Here is a 23,495-nt window from a genome sequence, read left to right on the forward strand (position 1 = left end):
TATGCACGAGATGGCATTCATTCTGAACTCTGAAGACTACATATAATGCTGCAAGATATCGTGCTAGTGCCACCTTCATGATCACCTGGGAGAGCCCTCAGCCCTTGAGCTAGAGACCAGTGAGCTCCGAATCCCAAGCCCATAAGCCCAGCATCCCGAACCCATAGCCCTGTACTGTGATTCCCCACACCCTGGCCCCAGTAATTCTCTCTCTCTCTCTCTCTGGATCACCATCACCTACTTCGAGGAGTGGCACAGCCACTGACTGGAGATGTAATTGTGGAAGCTGACAGGTGAGGAGGTGGACATGGTGCCCTGCAAGACTGCAAAACTGTGCGTGTGCACAGGCTGTTGGTGACTAGTTAGTTACCCCATACAGTACAGCTGCAACCTGCCTTGCCCTAAGGATCTGTTGGAAGCTCCAGCATGTGAAGTCCCCCAATCCTACTCGTCCTGACCCCAAAACGGTTTTTGCCACTTTGATCCTAGGGTGTACCTTGACTTCAGGCAAGCAAGAGCTGTAGTTCTTGGCATTGCAGACCCTGGACAACTGCAGGGACTGTGCTTCATGGACGGCCCCTTACCACAGAGTTCTAGATGCACGCGTACTTTTTCTTTTCAGAACTCCTAGTGGTTGTGACTTCTCCAGCAGGAGTTCTCCCAGCTGCCCACTGGGGATACTGCCCCACCCCTGAGCAATGAGCCTGTTAACCACTCACCATCCGGCAGCTGTCCTCCACAGGGCCATATTGCTGTGCCATATCCGAGGTTCTTGAGCCCTTTTGTGTGTGGGGGGGGTTGCTTTGTTTTTGCCTTGGCCTGGGCACTGGGGAGCAGGTGTCTACCCAGGTTCTGCTACGTGCTTCTCAAGATATCCACAGCACTTTGGGAAAACTCTATTTTCCTGTAAAGGGCATTTGCACATGGGGACCCTGGGCCACCCAGGACCCTCTGGGCCTTCCTTCCCCATCAAAGAACCTGGGCACATTTGCATGATTCTTCCCCCTTTACATTTCTGAGGAATTTTTCACACACCTCTCTTCGCACCTGTTTTAAAATTTTCTTTTTCTATTTATTTGCATGTTAAAATTAAATATTGATGCCCAATCTCAGGGTCCACCCAATATTCCCTACAAGAGTCCTGGCCAGTTCTCTTCCATGGCTGAGTTTCAAGTGGCTTCAGCAGCACAGTCCAAAATCATTTCCTGTAGGCAGATTTTTCTGTCCCTAATGACAGTTCTCAAGTCAGGACATGGAAACTAATATAACTTAAATTAACCCATTTCTGATCCTCTATCTGTTGCCACTTGACTCATGGAATTTACCTGTTCTCCTGCATGTCTTGCTTCCTGTCCGTCTGGTTGGTGACTCCACCTTTCTTCTTCTCAGTGTCTTCTGTGTCTGACTGTGACTATACCTTCTGCCTATCTAGTGGTTGTTTAGCTTTTTATGCAGTCAATAAGAAGGTGCCTTGGAAAAGACACATTACATAGTGTACAAAAAGATTATTCCACAACACTTGCACAGAGGGGCAGAAACTGCCCAAAGTGACAGCAGCTTCCCTGACCTGGGACTGCTTTCTAGAATATTCTTCTCTAATTATCTTTTCACATCCAATAGAGGCATCTTCTTTTCACATTTTGGTTTTGTATATACAAACCAGTTTGAGGGTGTAGATGGCACAATGATTAAAGGCACTGACAACCTGAGTTTGAGTTCCCAGGCCCCACCCACATAATGGAAGGAGAGAACCAAGTCATATGCACTGTGGTTCATGGACCAACATACAAAACGACTTAAATTGTAACAAATTAGTTTTTAAAAAAATTGTATGGTTAGCCTGTACCTACCTCAGCACCCAGAAGGCAGAGGCATGTAGATGTCTGTGAGTTGGAGGCCTGCCTGGTCTAAATAAGCCAGTTCCAGGACAGCCAGAGCTGTACAATGAGACCCTGTCTCAAAAATCCAACGTAGCAAAACCCACCAATTCGACAACCAACTGTTTGCCTCTCAGGCTGTCCAGCCCTGACCCCACCAGAACACCCTCCCTGCTTCGTGGTACTTGCTTTCACTGTGCCACCTGGCGTGTCTCTAAGACAGCCAACCCTCCACACCCTGCCCCTGCCCCCAGGTGACACTCCTCATTATCCACTCAGGAGCTGCTTCCCAGGGCTCCCTCTCTGTGCCCTTACCCTGGACTGCTATGGCCATGGCTATCCCTGATACACCACAGAAGCAGCTAATGGCCAAGGATGAGTGTTGCTTTGTCTACTGCCTGGATATCAGGCTGAGCAGAGAAGATGCCCTGAAGTGGTTGGGGAAGTCTTCATGGAATTCATGGCAGGGAACTTTTAGTGACCCGCAGCTGCTGACACCAAAACCTCACAGCACAGCCACATCCTGCCAGAGCCTATGGTTCTCTCCATGCTGTAAGGACTATCATGACTCATCACTCTCTACTGTGGTGGGAATTCATGAAACAGTGGCAGCAGACTACCCCTGGTAAACAGGGGGGTCTCCCTGGTCCACATTTATCATGCAGGGTGGAGGTTCTATGGGGCCCTCAGAATCATCTTATGCTGTAAGACCTGGCATGCTCCTGTCCTCACCCATGGAGTTTGGGACAATAGGGTGGGTGTTCAACCTTGCAGAAGAAATTGGGGGGGGTCTCACATGGCCTCATGAGTGTCAACTCTGTATCATGCAATGTTTGCATTACCACACACTCATGTGGTCCCTGAGAATGAGTCAGAAGGTGGAGGTGCCCTCAAGATGTGATGATAGCCGGAGCAGGAAGTTGATGTTAGGCTGTGCTACACAGCAAGACCTGTTCCCCCCAATTCAATTGTGATAAATACACATTTAACTATCACCTACTTGTTAAAGGAACCCTTCAGTGTCATCAAAACATTCATATTCACCTGGGTGGTGGTGGTGAAAGCCTTTAATCCTAGTACTCAGGAGACAGAGTCAGGCGGATCTCTGAGTTCTAGGCCAACCTGGTCAATATCATGAGTTACAGTTCAGCCAATGCTACAGAGAGGGAAGAAAAACATTCATATTGGGCTGGAGAGATGGAGCCGTGATTAAGAGCACTGACTGATCTTCCAGAGGACCCAGTTTCAACACTCAGCGTGCACATGGCAGCTAACAACTGTCAATAACTACAAGACCCACTCACAGTCATACACGCAGGCAAAATACAAAAACACATAAATTAAATGTAAATAAATTATTTTTTAAAATTATTCATATTGAGGGGATAGAGAGAAAGCTCAGTGGTTAAGAGCAATGGCTGCTCTTGCAGAGGAGCCAGGTTTCCAGAACCTACATGGAGTCTCATATACATTTAATGCCATTTCCAGGGGATCCAACTTTCTCTTCTGCTTTCTATGGATACTAAGGAAACATGATGTCCACATTCAGGCTCTCTCTCTCCCCCGCTTCCTCTCTCTCTCTCTCTCTCTCTCTCTCTCTCTCTCTCTCTCTGTTCATAGTGGGCCAGAAATGTGGTTTGTCAGGTAAAGGTGTTTGCCAAAGAAGCTAGTACTTAAGTTCAATGTCCAGTATCCACGTAGTGGAATCAGAACCAACTGACTCCCACAAGTCCTCTGACCTCCACACTCATATTTGTTCGCACACACTCCACACACAAAACAATGTAACATTAACTTAAAAGCTCAAGCTATCTTGGACTGCATGCTGAGTTCTAGTCCAGTCTAATATATGTATGGACATATATGTCTAACCATCACTATGATCTCTCTTCAGAGTTCTTCCAACTTGTACAAACACCCCCAACTCCTCGTCAGCTATTACCCACAGTCTGTTGCAGAATATTTATTTATACTGTGTGAAAATGTGTCACCGTGGCTGGTTTAATATAGAGCTGAATGGCCAATAGCTAGCCTGGAAGAGGTTAGGTGAGACTTCTGGGGACAGAGAGGGAAGAGGAAAGATGAGGTTGCTAGCCATAGGTGGATAAAATAGCATAAGCAGTTTAGAAAGATGTGGCAACTAGAAACATGACTGTTGTGATCTAGCTGCCCTCACTCCCCCTGACTGACAGCAGAACTTCCTTGTGGTCTGTAATTGACAAGGATGTTTGTGTTCTTTCTGGCTGGTGATTTGCCACAGAAGCAGTAGAGGTATAAAAGGCTTTAGCTGGGGCAAAATAAATGTTGCTGTTCTTCCACCTGAAAAGAAGCCTCCTTGTCTCAATCCTGGCACCCCCTGCCAGGCTTGGCATCCAGGCTGCACTGGCTGCAGCAAAGCGGAGGCTCCACGGAGATCTGGAAAGTGGGGATTTGTGAACGGGATTGCTCCATCCACCAGCTAAATCAATGAGTGCATTGGGGAAGGTAAGGTGGTTTTTTTTTTTCTTCATCCCCAGAGATACTCAGAGGGACATCTTCCAAAAGACTAGCAAGTATAAAGAAGAGGCGGGAGGGTGAACTGAAGGCCTCAAAAAGCAACTGAAACTCTTAAAGCAACAAGGCATGGAAGTAACAATGAAGACAGCCATAGATTTTCTACAAACAATAGCTCAAGTTAGCCCCTGGTTTATTATGGGAGGGGGTTTAAATGTTCCAGACTAGAACAAGCCAAGTCAGACTAAAAGGAGTATGTGTTTTTTCATCCCCAGAGATGCCCAAATTCCCTAAAAGATTGTTAAAGTGGGGCCCCTTCAGTGGTTCTGGAGCAGGTGCAGTAAGCCTGCTTCCCTGAGTTTTGCTCCCCTCCATGCAGCAGTTTGGATCCAGAGAGCGCACGTCTGGGACCAGAAGGCAGCTGGAGCAGAGCTCTCATAGGTGGCTGTGGTGAAAGTCATGATGCCATGACCCAGTCAGTGCCCGGCCTGGGGATGCTGCAGCAGTGTCAGGAGTATCAACAAATATGACAACAAGTGCTGGATTATAGAAGATTGGCAGAAGCAATATACCTTGGAATATTGCTACCTCTGCCACTGCAGATACTGCTGCTATTATTGCTCTTTAGATTGTGAACCAGCTGGCTGAAAGAGTCAGCAATGCTTTGGACATTCAAAATGACAAGTGGCTCTGGTTCAGGAGTAAGTGGACTATCTTTAGACTTTCAACAGTTAGTCATATTGTGTGCATTACTCCTGGCACTGTATTGCAGGCTTCTGCTACTGTTATGGAACACAAACTCAAACATCATATGAGAGGGGTCTGTTAATTTTATCACCCAGTTAGTGCATGCTAGATGATTGCAGCACTGGTCTGGCTCATTGGTGCTGTCAGTCCTGGGGATACTTGGTGTAGGGCTGTGTCTGGGTAGCCACGGATGGGCAATACTTTAGGGGCAGGATGCCACCTAAGACAGGGACTACTAGAGGGCTATTCCCCAGGTATTATAAAATAAAATGGGGGGAGTTATTGTGATCCAGCTGCCCTCACTCCCCCTGACTGACAGCAGAACTTCCTTGTAGTCTGTAATTGACAAGGATCTTTGTGTTCTTTCTGGCCACTGGGTTAGCGTAGAGGTATAAAAGGTTGCTGGGCAAAATAAAGGTTGCTGTTCTTCCACCTGAAAAAAAGCCTCCATGTCTCAATCCCGGCACCCCCTGCCAGTCTTGGCATCCAGGCTGCACTGGCTGCACCACATGACAGAGTGTAGATTAAAGTAAATGGGTTAAGTTATAAGAGCTAGAGGGATAAGCCTAAGATAAGGCTAAGCTTTCATAATAATAAGTCTCAGGGTCATTGTTTGGGAGCTGGTGTATGTAAAAAGACTTGCTACAACTGTCCTACTGTTTGTCTTCACCAATGACCTTGGTGTCTCCAGTATCTCATACATAAGAAATCCCACAGTCTCTGTGATGGGCTTATCTCACTCAATATGAAGGCATTAATGTGTTCATCTATGCGGTAGATGTGCCTGAATGTCCTTTCTTGATTAGGGCTGGAACCTGGGACCATCCTGTACCTGAGTTGGCATGGTGATACTCATAGGCATCCCTGCTCCTTCCCTTCCATGTCACAAAGCTATTCCCATAGACACTGTTGATGGGCACCTCTCCTCTCCATCCACTCCTCCTCAACTCCCACCCCAGTCACAAGCATTGAGGTCCAGACATCTTAGTGTGTATGTGGCTCTGGCCTCAACTCCAGACACGGAAGCCTTGATTGAGTGTAAATGGCTCACAGTTTTGACACATAATTACCAAACCTCCAGGCCCTGGCTGTCCCCATGAAGTCTGTTTCTCTCACATACTGTGGGCTGCTCATTCCAGGCCTTGGTTTCTTTTCCCCATGAAGGGACTAAGCCTGAGGACCTGCTGACACACATCCTGCTAGATTAGGGCTTGCGAAGCAGGAAATAGCCATGTAAGTCTCATCATCCATCTCAAATTGGAATTATGTTTCCAAATTTTGGCTACCAGTTCTGGATTCTACTGTTCCCAGAATCCAGTACACACTCTGAGGCTAGCCCTGCCACACAAGGACAGAGTGATGAAGGGTCCTTGAAGGCAGAATTTTTTTTTACATTGTAACCTGACTATGTAACCTAGGGTGTTTAGCATGTGATGTGGCCCTGAGCTATATCCCCTCAGATGTGTATGTATACTTGCCGTTCTGAACCTCTGTTTCTTTCTCTTTTTTTTGGTCTTCTCCACACCTCTTTCCAGAAAGCTTTCTGTGTGTGCATGTATAGGAGAGGTCTATGTTATGTCTTCCTCTAGCACTCTCTACCTTATTTTTGAGACAGAATCCCTCTCTGAATCTGGAGCTCATTGATGGGCTATACACACTGAACAGGGAGCCCCAAGGACCGTCCTGTCTCCACTTGCCAGCTGGGGTTTCCAGATGTGCCCTGTCATGCTCAGCTTTTATACTTACGTGCTGGGGACTTGAACTCAGATTTCTATGCTTGCACAGTTTCTTCTCCATAGGAACCCTCTCTCCACCATTTTTTTTCTTTTTTTTTTTTTGAGGGGGTTCAAGACAGGCTTCTCTGTTTAACAGCCCTGGTTGTTCTGTAACTAGTTCTTTTAGACCAGACTTGCCTTGAATTTACAAAGATCTACCTGTCTCTGCCTTCCAAGTGCTGGGATTAAAGGCATGTGCCTCCACTGCTTGGTTCTCCCTACCATTTTTTTGTGGGTTGTATATCACTACATAGCCCTGACTGTTCTAGGAATTGTAGTCCTCCTTCCTCAGTCTCCAAGTGCTTTGGTGACAGGCACTACCTCTTCTGAACAGTGGGTCTTCACTGAGCAGTGCCTGTGAAAACTCCCTAGTGTCTAGGATTCCAAGGCAGCTCACAGGCCTTCTGCCTCCTGGCCACCTCACTCAGAAGTCACATTTGGAGTTTTGAGGGCCAGTGACCAGTGCTCCAAGGATCCCCTGTTGTGGGATATTTTACTTCTTTGGCTTTTTTGGGGGGGCAGCTTCTAAATAAATCACACCCAGAAGAGGATTATTTTTAGTTATGAATGCCCAGGTTTAGTTTGGCTTGTGTCTAGTCATTTTTTAAAAATCTTATGTTACCCCATAACCTTTTGCCACTGGGCTTTTCTTTTTATCTATTTCTGTATACCTTTCATTCCTTCTTTCCCCATGGCTTGTTGTGTAGCTGGATGGCTGGCTTGTTCTCCTTTCACCTTTTATACTTTCCGCCTGAAAGCCCTGCCTTATCTTGCTTCTGTCTTGGTATTGGCCATTCAGCTCTTTATTAGACCATCAGGTGTTTCATGTAAAACAACAACAATAACAAAAATCTACCAGTCACAGAGAAGTAGTGGGTGGCTTCAGAAAGGGCTAAGAGCCCATGGCAGGGTGATGTGGAGGGCTGGACCCTGCCCAAACAGGGTTTTTTTCTTTTTACTAGGCAGCAGGAGATGGCCTCTTGGTTCACAAATGTTTCCTGGGCTGGGAGGTGCTAGGGGTAGGAGTAGAGCTGAAGCCAGGATACTCTTCTCCATTGTTGTCCCCAATGTTGTGAGGCATCTTGGGGAGACAGAAAGACCTGGGTAGGATACTCAGACCTCCCAAGCACACACAGGAACCTCCCATACACTCCAGGGTGAGCAAGCTGACCCTAGTGGATCTGTGGGTGTGGGATCTCTGCTGTAGGGTTATCTCTTCAAGGTATAGCCTTCTCTTTGTCAAAGTTCCAGAAGCCGGGGTAGCATTGACAGGACAGGAAGTCCCAGGCTGCAGCTCAGAATGAGGTCTAATGAAGGCAGCATGTTCTGGCTACTATTGTGTCCACTGATGCAGGGATAGAAGGCACCCAGACCACCAGTGTCTAGGATAATGGGAAGAGTACCAGGCAAGGCCATGGTGAGTGACTGTTCCTTGAAGGGGTGAATCTGAAATGAAGCTATATCTGGGCAGGCTTACAACCTTAGGTCCCTAAACCCTGAGCCTTTGGGGGCCTGGGAATATCTTTCCATTTACCAGTCCAGGATTCTTGAATGCTGGAGTGGGCATACTGAGTCCCCCACAGTGTCTGAAACTCAAAAAGTCACCCTCCCAGAATCATGTGTCCCCAAAGGCAGGGTATGTGGAGGCCCATGAAGTGGCTCTGCTCCATCCTGACAAAAGGTCAGAGAGTTCAAGCATATTTTTGCTCCTTCAAGGTCAAACAACAGGATGTTTGGCCTCAGGTAAAGTTGTTCTATATGTTGCCCAAATAACAGGATGTTTTGTCTAAGGTGTTGCTAATGGATGTTTTGCTCCAAATAGCAAGATGTTTGACCTAGGGCATTGCTGTTAGATGTTTTGAATATTAATAAAGTAATCAGTCTTATTTGTTCTTTATATAATGATTAAAAAACAAACAAACAGTCTTTTGCCTACCCCTTTGGCTTGGGGTATAAAAGGGCTATGAAAAAATAAGAGGCAGATTCAGTATTCATTGGAATGATCTCCTGACTCTGTCTTCAGTCTTTTGTCCGTTTCTTTCCTCAATCCACATTGGACTTTTCAGGAACATATGGACGAGTCGGCTGGCCCAAGACAAATGGCGCTGGATGTTGCTGGGGTTTGAGAACAGGAGTAAAGTGATGGACACCACAAATTAAAAGTGAGTGCTCAGATAAAAATAAAGGACGGTGTGGTGAGTGGCTCAAGAGTAAAGCTGTAAATATAGAGCAAAGGCTTTTATATTCTTGTTGCATTTTTATGTATGGGTTGTATGTTTTGTTCATATAACCAGAGATGTCATTGTAAATATATCTGCATTTATAAATAATATTTCTGTCATTGACCTTGTGTGTTGGCTACAGTGTAAATGTTTTTGATATGCCCAAATTATATATGTCTATGGTTATTGTATGGGCAGCAACTTCTCAAGGTCACAGATGTTTTATAACTTGCTATGGTGAGGTCTACAAACTCTGTTTAAAGCTCTAAGACTGTTTGTTGCATAGCTTATGTAGAGAAGGACAGGGACAAAGAGACTGATCTGCTTTTGGGGATGACTGTTAGAGCGCGCATGAGCCCTGCCCCCTGGGATACCAGTTGTGCTGATGGACAAACAAACCTCACCCATAGTTCCAGCTCCCACCTCCGTGCTGGCAGTCTGCCTAAGGTGGACACGGTGGTGAGACCAGAGCAGGAGCCAAAGCCCAGGACTGAAGCAGAGTGACCCTAGTGGGGCACAGCCAGTATCCAGGATCCAGGTCTGGTGGGGGATTTTGCATGTAGAGTGGGCCAGTTCTACCTGCCCTGCACATGTGTTTACTCCTCAGTGGGTCTTTGCTTAGCCCCTCAACACACATGTGACAGTGTCCCAAGGAGCCTGAGCAAGCAGCAGGTCTATGTGGAGCAGGAGCCAAGGGGAACATGGCATCTCAGAGAGGGTTTCACCCCAACATCACTGGTGTGGAGGCTGAGAATCTCCTTCTAACCAGAGGAGTTGATGGCAGCTTTTTGACAAGGCCTAGTGAGAGTAACCCTGGAGATTTTACTGTGTCTGTTAGAAGAAATGGAGCGGTCTATCACATCAAGGTTCAGAACACTGGGGACTACTATGACCTCTATGGTGGGAAGAAGTTTGCCACCTTGGCAGAACTACTCCAGTACTACATGGAACATCACGAGCAGCTAAAAGAAAAGAATGGAGATGTTGTTGAGCTCAAGTACCCACTGAATTGTGCAGACCCAACCTCTGAAAGGTGGTTCCATGGTCCCTTGTCTGGTAAAGAAGCAGAGAAACTGCTAATGGAGAAGGGTAAGCATGGCAGCTTTCTTGTTCGAGGGAGCCAGAGATACCCTGGAGACTTTGTTCTCTCTGTCGTCACAGGTGATGACAAATGGAAGAGCAATGATGGCAAGTCCAAAGTGAGCCACGTTATGATCCGATGTCAGGAACGGAAATATGATGTTGGTGGAGGAGAGTATTTTGACTCTTTGAGAGACCTGGTGGAGCACTACAAGAAGAACCCCATTGTGGCGACACTTGGCATAGTCCTGCAGCTCAAGCAGCCTCTCAACACAACTCGTATTAATGCTGCTGAAATTGAAAGCAGGGTTCGAGAGCTAAGCAAGGTAGCTGAGACCACAGGAATGGTCAAACAGGGCTTTTGGGAAGAATTTGAGACACTACAGAAACAGGAATACAAATTTCTCTATAGCCAAAAAGAAGGTCGGAGACAAGAAAATAAAAACAAAAATAGATACAAAAACATCTTGCCATTCGATCACACTAGGGTTGTCCTGCACGATGGCGATCCCAATGAGCCCATTTCTGATTACATCAATGCAAACATCATCATGCCTGAATTTGAAGCCAAGTGCCACAATTCAAAACCCAAAAAGAGCTACATTGCCACTCAAGGCTGCCTGCAGAACACGGTGAATGATTTCTGGAGGATGGTGTTCCAGGAGAACTCTCGAGTCATCAGCATGACCACAAAGGAGGTGGAGAGAGGGAAGAGCAAATGTGTGAAGTACTGGCCTGATGAGTATGCACTCAAAGACTATGGGGTCATACGTGTTAGGAACATCAAAGAAAGTGCTGCTCCTAACTACACCTTAAGAGAACTCAAGCTCTCCAAGGTTGGACAAGGAAATACGGAGAGAACTGTCTGGCATTACCACTTTCAGACATGGCCCGACCATGGTGTGCCCAGTGACCCTGGAGGTGTGCTGGACTTCCTGCAGGAGGTCCACCACAAGCAGGAGAGCATCATGGATGCAGGCCCTGTTGTAGTTCACTGCAATACTGGAATTGGCAGGACGGGAACATTCATTGTGATTGATATCCTTATTGACATCATTAGAGAGAAAGGTGTTGATCATGACATCGATGTTTCTAAAACCATTCAGATGGTGCGGTCCCAGAGGCCAGGAATGGTCCAGAAAGAGGCACAGTACCGGTTCATCTACATGGCTGTCCAGCATTACATCCAGAGGCTGCAGCACAGGATCAAGGAGGAACATAAAAGCAAAAGGAAAGGACACAAATATATCAACAGTAAGAATTTCCTGGTGAACCAGATAACCAGTGACCAGAACCTCATGCCACATTGCACTCAAACACCATTCAGTGCAGAAGTAAGGGAGGTTCTGGGCTTGGAACATAGATCATTACCATGTCCCACGAGCATCAGAAGTTTCCCAAGAACCCTGGATGACTCTAAGAAGGATGATAATGACGACAGTGGGCATAGCTCCCAGAGGAGGGACAGTATCTCCAACAGGGTTTTCTATAAAGAGTTCCAGGCACTGGAAAGACGTGTTGACTGTGTGGAGCACTCCATAGGCAGCATCATGTCCAAGATTGATGCTGTGGTTGTCAAGCTTAAGACCATGGAAAATGTATATAAACAGTCGAGGTAGATGTTAGGTACTATTCTGTTTTGGCAGTTATATTCTCCATTTGCAGGAGAAATCATCCATCTACAAATTGAGTTAGCCCTAAGATAATCCCCTGGCCACTCATGACCAGCATAATTGAGGTGAGCTGAGTTAACTTTTAAATGATGGGATGTACGTGGCTTTTGACATACGGGTTTTACATTGTCCCATAGCCTTCCCTGCTATGTGAAAGTGGCAATATCGGGAATGCAGAGCTTTGGTAAACACTATCCACAAGTACCAGAGAGAGACAGTGGACTGAATACAAACACTAGTTTAACTCAAGAAACCCTGTTAATGGACATTGTAAAGAAAAGCAATTATCTAAGTTTCATCTCAAAATTTTAAAAATTCCTTTGTTATTGCCTAATTCTTGTTGCTTCTTACTATAAGGAGGAGTTCAGATACCAGGTTTTGCCACAGTCTTACAAGTCCATCTCTGGCTGTGCTCTCAAGGAGATTTATTTACTTATTTTTTTCATTTTTATTTTTTCCTGGAATAAAGTTTGCTTCTGGTTTACTAGACTTCAGTGGTTTTTTTGTACAACCCCCTGTGGACCTAACATTTTGGTGACCCATACAGGGAAGCACAAACTTGGTTCTGGGGGGAGGCACCCCAGTCTCTGGTCTCTGGTAAACTTTATTATTACTGTTTTTACCAATTGATAGGTTTCTGGTTTTATCTTGTATCTGGTGTCTGGACAATCCAGGGATTCAAGAAGATCTAGTAGACATGCTTCTAATCTCAGAGCCTAAGGGAAATGGGGGATGCTCCAATTCCTCCTCTGGCCATTGGGTCCTTTGTTTATGACTCTTTAGGACTGATAAGGGCTCATTGTGACCCAACATGCAGCAATGTCTTGTCAATTCTGTTTAATTGTCATATCATGTTAACAATTGTCTACTGTCAGGCTCATGTGGTGACTGTTAGTAAATTCTTTTTTTTTTGGGGGGGGGGAGATTTTTGAGACAGGGTTTCTCCGTAGCTTTTAGTTCCTGTCCTGGAACTAGCTCTTGTAGACCAGGCTGGCCTCGAACTCACAGAGATCCGCCTGCCTCTGCCTCCCGAGTGCTGGGATTAAAGGCTTGCACCACCACCGCCCGGCGACTGTTAGTAAATTCATGTCTACCCTGGGCTAAGGTACTGTAGTCCCAGGCTGGCTTGTCAAGGATAAGTCAGGAGGACAGAGGCAAGTAGAGGCACCTGCAAGGCCAGGTACCAATATGGCCACTATCAGCCACTTGTCCCAGAAAATAACTGGTTTTGGTTTCACAAAATGACACGTGTTCCAAAGCTGCACAGCGGGAAGCACGAGAGTGGAGCGGCAGTGGGACCAGAGCCATCAGGAAAGCAGGAGCTGGTGCAGAGGCCATAGAGGGGTGCTGCATACTGGCTTGCTTTCTCTGTGATGATTCTGGTTTCTGTCAAGTTCACATAAAACTAGTCAGTATACCCCTAGTAAAGTTTGTCTGGTTGACTGCTGAGATCTTGCTTTCCCCACCTTTTTATTCTTTAAATCAGCAGAAGAAAAAATATTCATTCCTGTAACTGTCTAGCCTGTCCCAGCATAGACCAGCAAGACCCAACTACATCACAGCCTCACCCATGGCCCCTCTTTTCCCACCACTCTACAGACCCTCCCTTGTCCCCTTTTCCTCACCTCCTAGGCCCAGCACTTCAGTCTCTGATGGAGACTGTCCTGGGAAGAACAGAACCCCCTCCTCTGGGAGACCATCTGGCCCCATTATGCTTAACCCCAGGATGGTCCCCGGGCTCTGGACTGCCCCAGCTCTACAGACATGGCCTGCTGCTCCCCTTCACCTGTACCTCACTTCCCAGCTCTGCTTCATATAAGCACTAAAAGATCTCTGCCACCTTTGTCTGTTCTCCTTTGCTCCTTGTCTGCCCTTCAGATGCTCTGCTGCACCCTCTGATCACAGCAGGACCCCAACATGTCCCTTCTCCTGAACCCAGAAACCCACAGCAGCCCAGGTCATGGGGCCACAAGCAGCTTGGGCTAAAAACTCGGGGCTCCTTCCTCCTTAAATGGTCAATTCAGGCTGAGACAGACTGGCCTGCTCCTGGGTCTTTCTGCCCCTAGGCCTCAGTGTCTCTGAGCATTCCTGGGCCCTGTTCCTCACTGCAAACCAGCAGCAGCTGCTGCCTTCCTAGCCTTTCCTCTTCAGTCACAGCTGCCCCATTGGAGCAGCTTGGGTATCACTGGGTTTCTGGTGTACCATGTGGCTTTCCTCCCAGGACTAGGGATGTCTGTATGCTTGGCTTGTGGCTGTAGCTGGACACGGAGGTAGCACCTGACTGTGTTGCACAGGCTGACTTCACACTGTTCAGGAGAAGCTTCTGCCCCTCAATTGCTGGGATGACATGTGTGCTGCCATGCTGGCTAGAAAATAGGTTCAGTCAAAGATGGGGATGTGAGGTCCTGGGACTTCAACAGCAGGGATGACAAAGTTGAGTGCCAAGACATCTTGGACAATGTCTCCACGAAGACTCTGTCACCCTCAGGACATGGCTATGTTAATAAAACTAGGCAGTAAACAAACCTGTCAGAGGTTACAAACAAGAGCTGGGACCACTCAGTGGCAAGGTGCTCACTTGGCATTGTGAGGGCCCAAGATCTATCCCTGCCATCAGAAAACAAACATCTGCTTGTGATGGCTTAGCATATGTGAGGGCCTGGGCTCCATCCTCAGGACTAAACCCCAACACCACAAAATGATCACTGTCAACATTGTGTTACTGAGTACAATTTTCATGACCCTTATCGTGTAAGGAAAGAAGCAACTCTCCCAAGTTGTCTTTGACCCCTACATGCTCCTACCCCCTCCACACACACAGAAAGTGTAGTTAAGAAAAACAAGAAGCAGGGCAGTTGCTGGTGCACCCCTTTTAAAGCACATGGGAGGCAGAGGCAGGTGAATCTCTGAGTTTGAGGCCAGCCCAGTCTACAGAGCGAGTTCTGGGACACCCAGTGCTGCACAGAAATCCTATTTCACAAACAAAACAAAACAAATTGGGTCTGAGGAGCACTTGCTGCTCTTCCAGGATATCTGAGTTTGTTTCCCAGGATCCACACTGGGAGGCTCACCAGGTTTCCTGGTGGAAATTCTATATGTGTCCCTGTGCCGCTGGCACCTGTCCACCATAGGGACTGCAGCTTTCTATGCAGATCTGACCTCCAGAGCAGCACCTTCAAGGGGCTTGTCCTGCATCTACTCAAAGGTGAGTTTTTAAGGGCCCTACCTGCCAGGAGGGAGTACCACTTAGAATAGAGACTGGAGGAGGGTGTTCTTTGCATAGAGAGTGCAAGGTAAGGCCAGAGGTCCTACTTAGTATCTCTGGCCGAGGGGTGATTTGAGTGTACATGGCTTCAAAACGTCCCTCTAATGCCCAGCGGGTCCGAGTGTACCCAAGCCTGGAGTACTACACAGCAGAAAAACATAATGACATTTTGAATTTTGGAGAAAAATGGATGGAGCTAGAAAACATTATTTTGAGTGAGGTAACAGACCCAGAAAGACAATTATCGCATGTACTCTCTCATAGGTGGTTTTTAAACATAAAGCAAAGAAAACCAGCCTGCAAACCACAACCCCAGAGAACTTAGACAACAATGAAGACTCTAAGAGAGACTTGCATAGATATAATCTACATGGGAAGTATAAAGTATAAAAAGACAAGATCTCCTGAGTAAATTGGGAGCATGGGGACCTTGGAGGAGGGCTGAAGGGAGGAGAAGTGAGGCAGGGAAGGGAGCAGAGAAAATGTAGAGCTCAATAAAAAATCAGTAAAATAAATAAAAAATAACTGGGGCAGAATTGGGGAAACAGAGGTCAAGGCTTGGAATGAGGGGAGTCTATTATGTTTCCTGTGAAGAGGGGGCTGACTCCAGCCAAACACAGAAAGCAATGACAAGGATTAACCCATGATGACAAGAGCAGAGACCCCATAGCTCTGCTCTTTGGGACACTTGCTGTGGCTCCTGCTTTTGTTTGTCTCAACTGACTTTTCCAGTCAACTACCAGGAGACAGTCCTTATTTATTCCTATCTTCTTAAACTTAACGCAGCTCATATCTGTTGTTATCGTTAATCAAGAATGGTGTGTGGTGGGGTGGATGTGTTGGTCTCTCAGTTTGCAGAGAGATGCTTCAGTTTTGTAAGTAGAGCTATGGGTTATAAAGCGGAGTAACCCGCATTAATAGTTAATCCTTAAGTTGCTGAGAAAGCTGCTGACAGTCCGCTCTCATTCTCCTAGGCTTACAACTTTATATTTCTTTACTTCTATGTTCTTATTTTTGGAATCTACATTTTTATATTTTTATTCTTGGATTATATGTTATATATGTTCAAGCTACACTCAATTTCTCAGACCAATTCCTGTTGCCTATGAGTCAAGACATGAGAATGCTCAGCTCCTTCTCTAGCACCATATATGCCTGCATGCTTCCTAGGTTCCCCCCATGATGATAAGGAACTAAATCTCTGTGAGCTATCACAATTAAAGACTTGCCATGGTCTTTGTGTTTGTTCACAGCAATGGAAACCCAGAACTAAGACAACAAGCAAGAGGACAAAAAATGGAAATTTGGAAAATGTTTGTCATTTAAAAGGTATTTTCATGGGGTGCCAATTGGCGTGTCTGCTGAAAAATAATATAAAGGAACCTTGTAGTAATAGGAATATCTTTTTCATAATCTTATCAAGATTCACACCTGGTTCTCTGGTTGGATGTAATTTGGCCTTAAAAGGAGGATACCACGATAGAACATCCCCATTGTCTCAGTGTGTGTGTGCACCCCTCGCAGACCTGAGTTCCTTGCTCGTGCTCTCTCTCCTTCTGCTCCTGATTTGGACCTTGAGATTTCAGTTCGGTGCTCCAATGTGGGTCTCTGTCTCAGTCTCCTTTTATCGCCTGATGAAGGTTAATATTCAGGAGGATGCCTGTATGTTTTTCTTTGGGTTCACCTCCTTATTTAGCTTCTCTATGATCACAAATTATAGGCTCAATGTCCTTTATTTATGGCTAGAAACCAAATATGAGTGAGTACATCCCATGTTCCTCTTTTTGGGTCTGGCTTACCTCACTCAGGATAGTGTTTTCTATTTCCATCCATTTGTATGCAAAATTCAAGAGATCCTTGTTTTTTACTGCTGAGTAGTACTCTAATATGTATATATTCCATACTTTCTTCATCCATTCTTTCATTGAAGGGCATCTAGGTTGTTTCCAGGTTCTGGCTATTACAAACAATGTTGCTATGAACATAGTTGAGCATATACTTTTGTTGTATGATAGGGCCTCTCTGGGATATATTCCCAAGAGTGGTATTGCTGGGTCCAGGGGAAGGTTGATCCCGAATTTCCTGAGAAACCGCCAAGCTGGCCTGGGTCCTAAAAAGCATGGGATAAAACCGGACTTGTTGAACATAGCGGACAATGAGGACTACTGAGAACTCAAGAACAATGGCAATGGGTTTTTGATCCTACTGTACGTACTGGCTTTGGGGGAGCCTAGGCAGTTTGGATGCTCACCTTACTAGACCTGGATGGAGGTGGGTGGTCCTTGGACTTCCTACAGGGCAGGGAACCCTGATTGCTCTTAGGGCTGATGAGGGAGGGGGACTTGATCGAGGGAGGGGGAAAGAAATGGGAGGCGGTGGCGGGGAGGAGGCAGAAATCTTTAATAAATAAATTTAAAAAAAGGAGGATACCATATCATAAATTGTATCAAGGCCAGGCCAAACCTGATAACACCCAGGACTTCATCCCATATCAGGGGAGATGCCCAGAAGCGTGGGTCCCAAGCCACTCTCAGAAGTTCCAAACCAAAGTAGCAGATGTCCCAACACCAGAATCAACAAAACCAACCAAGCAGCTGTTCATGGTACCACAAAGGCTGATGGTTATCAGTGCAGCCTCATGGTCAGTGATGCAATAGAGTTACCAAGGACATGGAGAGTGTTACCTATCAATTGTGCCAAACATGCACAAGACCCTCAGAAGACCTGTCCTGTCAACATCTTATCATGTAAGGCGGGGCTTCATGATGGGGGCATGGTCAGGCATTGTCTTCAATGGTGTAAACACTAGTAAGGTACTCATTTTCCTGTACACAACCCTTCCACACCCATGTTCTTGACAGCAGCCCTGATGTCATTCACTGAAATGCTATGGAAAAACATTTTGAAATGTTACTGGAAAAATAAAAGACACGAAAACAGAAGGACTAGTTGGGAAGAGAGAGGGGATGAATAGGAGTGAGTGAAGGTTGATGCGGGAATGTCATATATCAATCTGTTGATTTCATTGGTTAAGCAATAAACTGCTAGGCCCATTTGATAGGCCCACCCTTAGGTGGGTGGAGTAAACAGAACAGAAGGCTGGGAGAAAGAAGCTGAGTCAGGGAGTCGCCATGATTCTCCCATTCCAGGCAAATGCAGGTTAAGATCATTCCTGGTAAGCCAGCTCATGGGCTACATAGATTATAAGAAATGGGCTAGTCCAGGTGCGAGAGTTAGCCGAAAAAAGGCTAGATATAATGGGCCAAGAGGTATTTAAAAGAATACAGTTTCTGTGTAATTATTTCGGGTAAAGCCAGCCGTGCGGAGCTGGGCAGGAACGCAGCCCACCGCAGCTCCTACAACAGAAGGTAAAGAAAGATCACTACTACAAAAGCGTGTCACATACATACATAAAAGATGAGAATGAAATTTATGTTATTCATAATTAATATATGCTAATAAAGATATTATAAAAAGGCCAATGGTTCATGAGGAACAACACCCAAGACTGACTAACATCTGGCCTCTACATACATGGAGGGGTATCCACATGAATATGCACCTACATGTACACAGCAACAGCAAAAACAGAAAACCTGCATGTCAGGTACAGTGAAGTGGTATATGCATTAAAAAATCAGACTAGAATACACTTGAAAACACCCAGTCCTCGGGGCTCCTACTGTCACACATGGTATAATGTTTTGATGCTGGGAGTGATATTTACCAAGAATCAGACACCCTTAATTTAGATTCCCCTAAACTTCCAATAGAGAGCAAGGTAGTGTGTGTGTGTGTGTGTGTGTGTGTGTGTTTGTGTGTTGATAAAGATCAAACCCCATCTATGCTAGGCAGGCAGTCTACCACTGACCTACACCCTCAGCCATACTCTCTGGAAATGGCTATGAAAGCAGCACCGGAAATGGGTTAAGGGACTAAGACCCTAGGTCACCATAGGTATCTTGATTTTTGGTGATGGTAAGTTTTCCTATGGGATAAGATTTAGGATATGGGCAAAAGCCATGTTTCAACTGGCTGTGTTACAGTTGTCACACTGGGAACTTACTAGAACGTCTGACCCTGTCACTTCAATTTGGCTTTTGGTGGTGACACCTTACATTCTGTCCAGGTCAATTCTCACAGTGGTACAGTTTATATGCCATAGACACTCCCAGGTATGTGGACAGTGAACTTCAAGATTCGGCATCTTGGAACCTCCCCTTCATTGCACTTTGTAGGTCATAAGGTTGCAGAGCGGCATCACATGCCTACTATTAATGCTCATGCCGTTCTGGATTTCACTGATGATAGCTGCCTGTTTAGCCTGATGTGCAGATGCAGGACTTCACTGTTTCAGCATTCACCTGCAAGATGCCAGGGAACTTTAGCAATGCACATCTGGAGACTCCCATGACAATGGCTTTCATCCTTGGTTTCCTAGGGCTTTTTAATAAGTATTTGTTATAATTTTTATACCATCTTCTCAACCACAAAATTTATTTTCATTTGTGTGTGTGTCTGAGAGCATGTTACCTGAGGGAGTATACATGAAATACATGAAGACAAGAAGTGGGGATTGGATTCTCGAGGTGCTCTGATTAAGACAAGCAGTGATGTAAAAAACAGAGATGGACTACATCAAGAAGGAGAAGACCCAAGATGCTGTGGTCTTTTGTTTTGGTTTTGGTGGGTGGAAGGGCTGTGTGTGCACATGAATGTAGGTACTCTTGGAGGCCAGAGAGAGCATTTAATCTCACAGAACTGAAGTTACAAATTATTATATTCCGCCATATAGATGCTGGGAACTGAAATTCAGCCTTCTGCAAGAGCAGCAAGAGCTCAAACACTTTTGAGAATTACACTTATTTATTTCAGGTGGGTGAATACCAGGTCATAATAATTCCTAAACATGATATAACTATTCCAAGGAAGGCAAATACATTATGTATTAGATCTGATCAAAATTATGCCTAATTTTATTTAACTATTTCTATACAACTGCAAGCACATTATAAAAAAAATTACAATAAGTGCCAATGTCCCTAGAGGGCCATTCTTTTAATACCTCAAGTTTAAGTATGATAACCATCGATATTCTCCTTTTTGGGCATGAGTTTATTTTTATTATTTTTTATTTTTACATCCCAACCAAAATTTCCCCTCCCTCCTCTCTTCTCAGTAACTCCCTCCTACCTCCACTGCTCTCACTCCCCATCCATTCCTCCTCCTCTTTTTACTCCTCAGAAAAAGGTGGACTTCATATGGATACCTGCCAGACATATTCTATCAAGTAGTGGCGAGATTAGGCATGTCCTCTTCTATTAAGGATGGATGCAGCAATCCTGTAGAAAGAATGGGTCCCAAAAGCAAGCAACAGAGACGGGCCCTGCACCCACTGTTAGGAGTCCCACAAGAACACAAGTTACACAACTGTAACATGTGTACAGAGGGTCTAGGTCAGTCCCATGCATGCTCTCTTGATGGTGGTTCAGTCTCTGTGAGCCACTGTGATCCCAGGTTAGTTAGTTCTGTGGGATTTCTTGTGGTGCTCCTGTCCCCACTGGCTCCTACAAAAATTCAATTATTTTTCTATTATTTTATATGTATTGGTGTTTTGCCTTCATGTATGCCTCTGTGAGACTGTCAGATCCTCTGGAATTGGAGTTACAGACAGTTTTGAGCTGTCTATAATTTTTTCATTATTATAAACATTTATTTCTCTATTTTGACATTTAAAAATATTTATTTATTTGTTTATTTATTTATTATGTATACAATATTCTATTTGTGTGTCTGCCTGCCAGCCAGAAGAGAACACCAAACCCCATTACAGATGGTTGTGAGCCACCATGTGATTGCTGAGAATTGAACTCAGGACCTTTGGAAGAGCAGGCAATTCTCTTAACCTCTGAGCCATCTCTCCAGTCCTCTATTCTGACACTTTAAAATAAACTTTCATATAATGAATGTGTGAAGATCTACTCTACTGATAGGTATTTGAAATAATAATAATATTTGTTTAATTATTTAGGGAGAGTAGAAATATATATATAATACATATTCAGTAATATATTGATATTATATAATATATATTCATAAATATAAATGTATGTTCGTATATACTTCAAATGGGGATCAACATCCATCAGTTAAATAAACAACCCACTAGACTGAGACTAGAAGTGTCAACACACGACTAATTCACTAACAGGGAGAAGTCATAAAGAGTGAGGAACAAGGCAGTAACGCATGCTGGAGGCTGTATAGTGGGCAGTCCAAACACTTAGCATGTGGGGCTTAGAGCCAAGAAGACCTGAATTTGAATCCTGCCCTCCTACAGTTCATAGCACTGTTGTCTATGAGTTATTTCATTTCCCCTGAGCCTCTGTTCCCCATTCTGTATAATGGGCATAATAATGGTAACCATATTACAGGTCTGTTAGAGGTTGAACTGAGATGACACCAGTAAGTCTGTTGATACTGGGCCTGCCATATCACCAGCATTCCATGCCTTGTTGGAATCTCCACCTGATAACATGAGGTAGCTTGGAAACTGTGATCACTTTGTAAAAATGAAGAAGAATTGACTTTCTGTCTGTAAGTATGCGTGTCTCTTGTCTGTAAGTCCCCATACCTTGAGACACATATATGGCAAGGAGATGCTTTTGATTTGTATTGTTTGATTTAGAGTTTTGCTTTTATTTTTCAGTTAGTATCTTGTATAATCATAGTGTCCTCAAACTCACTATATAGCTGAGCATGGTCTTGATCTCTTAATCTTTCTGCTATCACCTACCAAATGCTGAGTTTTAGGTCTGTATCATAAAGTCCATCTGGTTCTAACTTCCTTTCTTTGTTTCAGAGTCTTATTATGTAGCCCTAGTGGGCTTTGGACTTGCTATGTAGAGCAGGCTGGCCTCAAGCTCAAAGAGATGCACCTGCCTCTGTCTCCCAAGTACTGCAATTCAGAGGTATTCACCATCACACCCTGGTTGTAACTTCTAGGAATATCATTCCTTTAACCTGGAATTCTCTGTAGTCTTGAGGAACCATAGTCCTGTCACAAGGTTGGTGAATTCTGGGATCTTATCTCCTGCCAAAGATACTTGGGGTAAGCTGACCACCCAGATGAAGACCATCTAAGAGGCATCCTTGGCCTCCTTCACTAGTCAGACAGGTTCATCCTCGTAGTGTTGTGGACTATTCTAGGTCATATTTTTCTTTTTTCTTTTTCTTTTGCCTTTCTGAGATGGGGTTTCTCTATGGAGCCCTGGCTGTCCTGGAGATCACCCTGTAGATCAGGCTGGCCTCAAACTCACAGAGTATCACCTGCCTTTGCCTCCTGTGAACTGGGATTAAATTCATGGGCCACATCCCACTATGGCATGTGTGTGTGTGAGTGCATGTGTGTGGAGGTCAGGAGACAACTGGAGTAGTTTTTCCTTCTGCCGTGAGGGTTCTGAGGACTGAACTCAGGTCATCAGACTTAGTGGCAAGCACCTTTATTTACTGACCCATCTATCTGCTCAGTCCCGTGTTCATGTACAGACATTCACATTGATTTTTATCTTCTTTGTCTATTTTAGAAGATTTGGGGATCCCTTCTGTATGACTAAGAAGTTAAGCTGGTTATGCCTTAACCTGTCTTCTCTTTCCTGGGTCTTGAACTTGTATGCTAGCGACTTTTATTTACTTGAAAAAAATTCTCTATATTGGGTCAAGCCTAGAATCCCAGCATTTGGCAGGCTGAGAGAGGAGGATCATTCTGGAGCCAGCCTGGGCCAGAGTGAGATCCTGTCTCAAACAATAAAAAAGGCCTGGAGACTTAGCTCAGCAGATAAGAACACTGGCTTCTCTTCCAGAGGACCCAGGTTCAATTCCCAGCACACATATGGCTGCTCAAAACTGTCTGTAATTCCAGTTTCAGGGAATCCAACACCTTCACCAAAACATTTGTGCAGGCAAAATACAAATGCACATTAAATATAAGTAAATAAATTATTAAAAACATCGATAACAACAAAAATCTCTGGAAGTACCCAGAAAGAAATGACAATAGATTTGCAGGGATTTCTGGGCAGTTTAAGGTGGTATGGGAGAGAAATTTGATCATCTGATCCACAATTTTCAATGGTTTATTTATTTATTTGTTTTTGTCATTGTTAGAATTTTACTGATTTGGGCAGTTTGGTAATTTTTATTTATTTATTGGAGGGGTCTGTCCTGGAGGACAAAGAACAACTTGCTGGAGTTTGTTCTTTCCTTTCATCATGAATGTTCTGAGGACCAAACTCAGGTTGTCAGGCTACAAGCGCCTTTACTTGCAGAGCCTTATTGCCATCCCAGTCCTGTTTTTTTTTTTT

The 23,495-nt window shown here is 44.9% G+C and overlaps 1 pseudogene; it reads left to right on the forward strand.

Annotated features, from left to right (window-relative positions):
* Positions 1-9,815: 9,815 nt before the first annotated feature.
* Positions 9,816-11,813, forward strand: LOC142842284 (tyrosine-protein phosphatase non-receptor type 11 pseudogene; annotated as a pseudogene).
* Positions 11,814-23,495: the final 11,682 nt, after the last annotated feature.

The sequence above is a fragment of the Microtus pennsylvanicus genome, unplaced genomic scaffold (genome assembly GCF_037038515.1).
Source record: "Microtus pennsylvanicus isolate mMicPen1 unplaced genomic scaffold, mMicPen1.hap1 Scaffold_48, whole genome shotgun sequence".
Classification (NCBI taxonomy): Eukaryota; Metazoa; Chordata; class Mammalia; order Rodentia; family Cricetidae; genus Microtus; species Microtus pennsylvanicus.